The sequence below is a fragment of the Anarrhichthys ocellatus genome, unplaced genomic scaffold (assembly GCF_004355925.1).
Source record: "Anarrhichthys ocellatus isolate YVR2014 unplaced genomic scaffold, GSC_Weel_1.0 scaffold44, whole genome shotgun sequence".
NCBI lineage: Eukaryota > Metazoa > Chordata > Actinopteri > Perciformes > Anarhichadidae > Anarrhichthys > Anarrhichthys ocellatus.
The window spans coordinates 2,926,838-2,935,430 of record NW_022280074.1 but is presented as its reverse complement, the minus strand read 5'-3'; the positions used below and the strand labels follow the sequence as shown (position 1 = coordinate 2,935,430).

At 40.5% G+C, this 8,593-nt stretch overlaps 1 protein-coding gene across 2 annotated transcripts in view; it reads left to right on the top strand.

Moving 5' to 3' along the window:
• hdac7a (histone deacetylase 7a) overlaps positions 1 to 8,593 on the top strand; it is a 53,463-nt gene that overhangs the window by 3,153 nt on the left and 41,717 nt on the right. Inside the window, exon 1 of one of the 2 annotated variants that reach the window (XM_031868730.1) lies at positions 7,522 to 7,719. The exons of the other annotated variant lie outside the window; for it this stretch is intronic. The gene's annotated coding sequence lies outside the window, so the exon portion shown is untranslated. Of the gene's footprint in view, positions 1 to 7,521; positions 7,720 to 8,593 lie in introns of those variants that run through there. 2 annotated transcript variants of the gene reach the window in all.

Below are 8,593 nucleotides of genomic sequence, written 5' to 3'. Positions count from 1 at the left end.
GTGTGTGTGTGTGTGTGTGTGTGTGTGTGTGTGTGTGTGTGTGTGTGTGTGTGTGCTGTTGATATCCCTGGGATTTTCTGGTTGCTATGGTTTCTTGCTGTGTTTTGAACAACTCGCTTTAACTCCAAACATCTTTAGGGTGTAAAGTATCCATCATTATATGCTCTTGCTTGTGCTGTCACCGGGGGTTGACCTCATTTCACTTTCAATCTGACCAGATCAAACGCCCAAAAGAGGCTGCGATTCATTCAGATACCACCATCCTTAAATCTAGTCATTAGTCTCCATATTTGCTGTAAAGTTTCTGCACGACTTTCTATTTTAATAGTTATGGTATTTTTTATCTGTAAGATGATTCGTATTATCCTACGTGCCCCTGGAATAAAGTCACCATACCTTTTTTTTTTTTTTTACCCCTCGACACTGGGTAGTGATTACTGCACACATGACACCGTTGCTCTGTTGTGGAAAATGTCTGTCAGCGATCCATTGTCTTTTCTGTGGACTGCACATGTCAACAAGGCCTCCGATGCGGCTAGTCAGACATTCACTCTGTCTCTCTTTTTTCACACATATACGCACACCGGGGAAACATTTTGAAAATGTGTAAGGGAATGTATGATTGCCTCTTTTTGGGGTTTCCAGTTATGTTTGCGCTGTATTAGCATTTTAAAGTTGTTGCGTGGGATATATGTATTTAGGCGAGGAGTATTATTTAAAGATGCTAAAATGTTTCACATCTTTTTTTTTTTTAAATAGCACACAACTGATAACCTTGAGCCTGGAAATATAATCATAAATATGTGGTGTACTTCAGTGTAATCCTAAAATACACATTCTTTTCTTCTTTAACAAGCTTGTAAATGTCATCTAACATGCAAACAGAGACCTTCATTCAACAAAATAAGCCAAAGTTCTGAAATGTAAAATGTTGTCCAGACACAAGCACATGTTCAAGAACTATGCCTAAATAAAATAGGCTAAAATTATACATGACATAATGAGAAAACAAGGCCACGAATTTAACCAAACTATGTATGTAACTTTGCAAATGACAAACTGAAGCGAGCACTAACTACAACAATGCACGTCTTCTCATGTTAGTATGAGGAATGCTAGTAAGCTGTTAGCAGCCAGTCGGCGGAAGACTCCTGTTTGGCTAACAAGAGCTAACAGCTAATAGGACTAATGCAGCTAACATAGCCAATAGCTAACGGAACTAAACACGGAGCAGGACTGACAGTATCTGTTCAGAGGAAGCGTAAAAGAGTTAACATGAAGCATTACGCAGTAGACAGGTTTAGCCGCAACATGAGAGCGTATCTGTTACTTGCGACGTGCAAGTTTGTAGCACTGACCAAGCGTCGGTATTTGACGAGTTGGGATTGAGACTGGGTTGGCAAATTTGACTGTTTTCGCAGAAATTATACATTATAAGAATTATGTTTTATATGCCAAAAGATATTCCCAAAAATCAGATTCTGGTCCTAACCTAATTTGTAGTTACTGCGTTTTTGGCGTTTTAGGGAAAGTACCGTGAGTATATCTCCAGTGATCTCAGTCCTCAATAGCAGCATTCTGCGTATAGTCTGTGCTTTATATAACCCCGTAGCCTCCACGTTACCCTCCATGAAGTAGGAGGATCTCACACGATTTGAGCGTGCATTTGCTGATGTGCAAAGTCTCTGTCTGTCTGCATCTCATGATTATCAACTGACCGCCACAAGACCGGAGCAGACTTTCACTGAAAGAGCCGTCACACGGGGAAGGAGAGCATTTTCTGTGGAATACTGCAGGAGTGAAATTTCTGACACTGAGAATACTGGCAAAGAGAAAACTTTGAAGAGGAAGTTTGAGCGTCGTTGAATACTGTAGCTGACCACACCCTGATAGTCTCTCGCACATACAAGTAACACACACCAACACACACGTATAGAAAGACATTCTTTCCTCCCATATGTTTTCCAGCCTTATTTTTTTCATCGTCTTTGTTCTTGTGTTTACTCAGCCCAGTAAAGACAATAAGTCTTTTCCTCCGTGTCTCATATTTCTCCCTGCCTTCATCTTCACGTCTCCCCCTCTCTATCTTCATCTCGCTCTGGATTCCCCGCTTTCCTTCCTTTTCCTCCTCCTCCTCTTTCTTGGCTTTTCTTTCTTTTTTATCATCCTCCCCTGTTTTCTCCCCCTCTTCGTCCTCTCCTTCCTTTTTTTTCTTCTCATGCGGCATTCCTTGCATTCCTGTTGGCTTCTTAAGGGGAAGGACCCCGCTGGCAGACCAAGGCCAAACATTATTACAGCGCTCTCAGCTTCTCCCTGTTTCTCTCATCCTATCCTTCCTCTTTTTCTTCTTTGCTGATTCTACCTCTCCATTCACTTTATCTTTATCTCTTTCTGACTTTCTACTGCTCTCCCTCAGCCACTTTCATCTCTCGAATCCCCTCCCTTGTTCTTTAACTCCCTCATTTCCTTCTCTCTAAAACCTCCCTCCCCTGCTAATTCCATTTTACACACAGTGACTGTATGCTTCTACTTTAACTGTGTTAAAACAGCTTACTGAGACCACTGTGTTTCATAATTAGTGCAAATACAGGTCATACCCTTCTCTGTTACGTAAAACTGGCAAGCGTGTGTGCTGTTTCTTTTTAACGACACACATGGGAGATGAAGAGTCAGACGCATAGTGGCTCACAGAGACAGGACACTCACAAAAAGTAGAATAAGTATGTTTAAAATGCATATATATATCATCTTTCTTTGTGTCTGCATGCATGCGCATGAGTCATAATTTATCTTAAATGTTCAACTTGAAGTTTAACTTAACAGTAAATGTTCTCGAGTTGTCCCGAGTACTGCTTCACTGAGGAGAATTGAAACTACAGACGCAGATTGGGAATTAAAGAATTAAAGCTTTGGTGTGTGTCTCTTTATGTGTCATGCGTAGGCGTGGCAATTGTTTTACATTGTAGTGTTGGCACCTGGTTTTGTGTACTGATATCAAAATAATACTTAATAAAATATAACCATATTTTGTCCAAAACTTTTTCATTTAACAAAAGAAGCCAAAGATCTAAGATGAAAAACACAACTAGACGTAAAAGAACTTTGCCTTAACAAAACATGTTTAAAAGAAGTAATTAAAAAATAAGCTTTGTTATGAAAGAATGAGTAAAAATGACTTTCGACACCAATCTCTAATCCCTGGACACAAGTCGCTTTGCTTTGTGCATTCCGATAGCCCTCCTGTATTATTCTGAACGTCATTCTGTAAGGATTTCAGCATGGTTTTGTAGACTTTTGTATTTTGTCAAAGATCTCTTCTCGTGTCAAACGTCGTGTTTTGGCAGGAGCACATCGCTGCAGGTGGGAGGCAACCGTGTAGCACACAGTTGACCACATCCTGAGCCATATAATACTGAGCTACATATACGTCAGACTGACTGTTTTCAACTGTGTCATTTCGGCTTGATTTACTTTAAGGTTTTTCTTTCTGAAAACGCAAATAGATTTCAAAATGTATTAACTGAAGACGCCACTGACCATACTGACCAATCCTTCTTTATAAAAAGGTGTTAAATTAGCAGGTATTTCCAGCAAGGACCGGTTGATATTAGATTTTTCATGAAATGTCAATACCTTCATATATGGAGTAACCAATATATATTGGAATAATCATGTTTTGCAGTTACTTCATACAGTTGCATACATCATGTGGAGGCTTCTGCAGTCTCAGTAATCAAAGGATAAGACACGCAATTAGCCCCAAACTCTGTACAGGAAAGCTCTTTTTAGACATAGATGTTGTTGTGTGTGTGTGTACGTGTGTGTGTGTGTGTGTGTGTGTGTGTGTACGTGTGTGTATTCCTCTCTCCCTGTGGGCAGTTGCCTGCTGCGCTGCTTTTCTGTCACCCTGTGGTTTTGTTATTTTGAGCTCGAAACCGGATGTGATTCAGACTGCATGGTAGATTGTGTAATTGAATGGACTTACCACACACACACACACATGCACATAGACACACTTATAGGCTTGCACACACACTTTATGTCAACGGTCATAGACACACAGAAGAAAACTCTTACACCCACACACCGAGGGTTTCTGGGAACTATGCTGGGTCTCCCCCCCCCACACCCTCTGTTCGCAGAGGCACCCGAGGGTGAGTGAGTGTACGATGGAGCACCACCAGCAGAACACAGACGCGCACTTCATGGTTTCAATATTTGTCTGAAGCATCAGTCGTTGACCCGACTGACGCCGAGATCGGAAAATAAAAACGATAAAAGGCACGCACACGCTTGTGCTCTGTGGAAACAAAAGGACGGTTGAAAGTGGGGGGAAAACACTGAGAAGTGCGAGTGAAACTCATAACAAAATGATACATTCTGCATCAAAAAAAGATGTTAAACGGTTCTGTGGAGACGGTTCATTTTAGAAAAACAGGGGAAGAGGAGGTGCAAAAAAATGAGAAAAAGTACATCCATCGTTTGTAAGATAGTCGAAATCAAGTATGACTCAATGCTGTGGCTGTTTGTCTTTATTCTTGTATTTCTTCTTGAACTTCTTCATTTTCAGATAAAAACCTTCATCCGTGAAAGTTTTGGGATTGTTTTTTTTGTTTAGTTGTAGTTGTAGAATGTTGATTTTATGATATTACACAACTCGTGATTAAACAGAGGTCAGCTGTATACTTATAAATACAACTAACCATTTCTAATTCATTTCTAAAGTTAACAGCTTCTCTGATGCTGAACACACTTCAGTATAATGTGACTCAGTGCTGCTGACAGCGAACAGACTTTCGATTCTAGGACACTGGACCAGAAAAACTGACAAAGAACGATTGGTCCTGCGTCATGTACCCTACCACAGTAACGTATGCACTGTAGGCAAGTGTGTGTGTGTGTGTTTGAACACCGTGTTTCACACAGACAGGATGCTCTCTTTCCTTCTACACGGACTCCTCGGGGGCCCTGGTCTGACTGCAAGTCAAGATATGTACCTGCAATGTCAGAAAGTTAACACAATTAACTGCCTTTTATTCCCCTGTAAAAAAAAAGTTATTACAGCATGTGTGAATTACACACTTATGCAACCTAAAAAAATACAGCATACAAAGGTGGTGAAGGACGCTTTACCTCCTGCTACAGCCCTGGTTGTAACTGCTAGCAAGTCTTCTCAACCAATTTATGTCAGAGCTTCCTCCTGACGTATAGTCTCTCAGCCACTCTGTAGTACGGCCTCTTCTGCCACCCTGAATCTAACAGATCATGTCTTTTAATGTGCATACACTTAGTACAATATGTCAAACTATTGTCTCACCTCGAAGAGATCGATTGTTATTTCCACAGTAATTAACTGGCGGCAATTTAATGTCAAAACATTTACACTGGGTTCATTGTATTCATAGCAACAGCGGTAATGATAAACTGCAATGTGAACCACAATAGGGTCTTTATAATCATAGTGGGGATATGATACCTTTTAATGACTCTTTTACGATACTGTTTCTATAGCTACAGCAGTGGTGTGTAAAATGAAACACATCTTCGTACTATATCAACAACAGACATATTGCTGTATGTAAGAGTACTGTCATACTGTAAATGAAGGCCCTTATATTAATAAATGAATACAGTATTACTTATTACATTTCTTTTAGAAGTGTCAATAAATGACTGCAGAATGCCAAGTCCATGGCAATCACAAGAACAGCACACCTACTTATTGTGATTGTGCTCCAGGGATTATGCACACCATGGTTACAGACATCTGATGGGCTCTTGGTAGGAATATCCACTCTGAGCCGTCAGCCACCGTGATTAGATCTGCTTTTCCATATTGTCTTGTACCAACACCACTTTGCAATATTCAAAACTGATCTCCAGCCCGAATAGCGCAAAAGAAAGTCCATATTTAGAACAGTCACTATCACAATACCTCGCACAGGCGTGTGTGTTTTGTTTCATAACTAACTAGCTTGGATTTTATACTGATGTCATCTCTAATCCTACAAGATAAAGAGCTAATTGTGATCTGAGAGACTCCACCGCAGCATGGTTTATGCCTTTGACTGAATGAAATGTAGAGCGGCGAGTAAAGCTGTTGGTACAGTCAAGCTGAACAATAAGTGACATTGTTATTAGGCCCACAGAAAGTATTCCAAACATTTCCTCATGAGGGCCCTTTCAAAAGGCTTTCTTCTTCTGTTGTTGAAGACGACGTGAACACAATGTTCAGACAGGAGTCCTATATTAAACAGGTGGTTTAGTGTGGTTGCCAGGGAATATTACAGTGATGCTTCACTTAATGTTGTTTAGGAGCTTTATATATTTCTGTGAATTGGTTTTTCTCTTTTTAATAAAAAAAAATAGCAACACTTCAACAGCCCAAAGGTTCCAAAACATGTTCACTGACAGGAAACAGTATAAAAGGAAACCAAGTTAGATTCAAGAGAAGATTTTTCTTTTCTCAGAATGTTGATTGGCTTTATAGACACATGTTGTACCGAAACTGTGTCTATAAATAAATATACCAGTTTAACAAAATAATTATTAGTTTAATGCTATCGTGGTTTCATTAGACATTTGCAAGACATGAGCTCAACTGGTGACTGTAATGTAGAAAGACCGGACTGTCCAACATAGCTGAATGCATTATGTCATGTTCTGTGTGTTACAATCTGCAGGAACCAATGCCATGGACAAATTATAGAAACACATACTGTACATACAATGGATTTGACTTGGTGATTGGTGCATGGCAATAACCACAGTGCAATAATATAAGACATCATTTAAAATAAAAACATAGGGAAAATGTACAATAGAATATGATAAACAAACAAACACTACGAGAGAATGTTACAATAAGTACGTTATTGAAGTATTAGGTGTCAGACCGTTCCAAATCACCACTGATGGAGGTTCCTTTGTTGGTAAGCAGCAGACTCACTTACACGTGCTTCGTCTGTTTCACCCTAACAAAATACCAAGTGAAACACTGAGTATTCTGTATTTAAACATTTTTCCTGAAAATGTTTAAATATGTTTTATAACATATGTTTAAAAACATTTTTCCTGAAAATGTTTAAATATAGAACATCAGCGCAAACGTTGGGCAGAGCGGAGTGCAAAAAAAGTTTCATCCTATCACTCGTTTTTCTGGGGACCCCCATAAAGGGCCCCCCTGGAGGGTGTCAGGGGGCCCCGCCAGAACCACATCACTCTGTTTTGGGTTGTTGTTTTTTGACAGCAGATGGAGCCATAGTGTGTAGGCTATACGGTCATTGTTTTTAATGGAGTCCCCACAAAGTTATTGTACAAGTTTATAAGCAGCCGAGCGCGGATTGGCTGCAGCGGGCACCCAATGGGAGTCAGTCAGCGCTGCGAAACAATCGTCCTAAAGGTCCGTGTGAAGTCGAGGCTATTTTTGGTGGGACCCGCCTCTCTTGCTATTTCTGTCAGCAGGAGAGCGGAGGGGGCAGGACTTGAGGGGCCGGACTTTTCTTTTTTTTGTTCTGCAACTTCCCAGCGTTGAGTCTCATTTCTTCTTCTTCCTCCTCCTCCTGTACTGTCTGCTGACAACGCCAACGGATCTCACCATCACCTCCCGCAAGGTTCGAGCTCTCCTGATTGCACAAGGACTTCTTTCTACATTTTCTGTCTGGATTATTTTCAAGTGTTTTTCTCAAGAGGTTGTTACTGGGTTTTAATCTTTACAAGGTAGGACACGCTGCTGGTGACAGGGTCCGATGTGGGAGCAGCTGGGAGCTCGTTTCATGCCGTTTACTTGTTAAAATGTGCCTGTTGTTTGTATCGGAGTTTTGCATTGCTAAGAAAAGAACAAAAGCAAAGATTAGTCCCGGTGACTGCGCAGGTGTTTGCACTGTTTTAATTGCTCACGAGCGCACAAAAGTGACACGCGCAAGTGCGTCAGACAATGAGAACTTTAGGGGGAAGAGCTCTGCGGCTGTAAGCTAATATTTAGTGTTATTGTAGCGTTATTATAGCTGTACGCGCATGTCTACAACTACCACGAAGTCACTGTAGAAACAAACATAGCGATAACAAAAAAAGCAACAACAAAGTGTAAATCCCGGTAGAAATATCGTAATTTCTGGTTGTCTTCGTAAACAAACAAACAAAACAAAAAAATGTTTTGTTGAAACTGTGTGAAGTTTGAAAGCCACAAGGGTGTCATTTAACATTACAAACATTACTTAAATAGATTTTACGGGCTGTCTTGTTTGACCCCAATTAGCGTTTTGCTGCTGAACACATGTAAACCAGCATCAGCAGCAACAGGTCTAACACACACACACACACACACACACACACACAGTCGTGTTTCCATCACTTTAGACGACGTTACATTGACATACATTAATTTCCCCGGAGACGCACCGTAGCAATAATCTAATATTAATAATAATCTATGATCCTAACCCTTTCCCTGCCCTTCAACAAAGTATGCACCCTAAAATGTAAATATTTACATTATGTTGACTTGCATTTTGTCCCCAACAGGAAGGCTAGTCGAGTCCCCACAACGTGACTTTGTAAACAGATTTATGTCCCCACATCATCAGTTTTACAC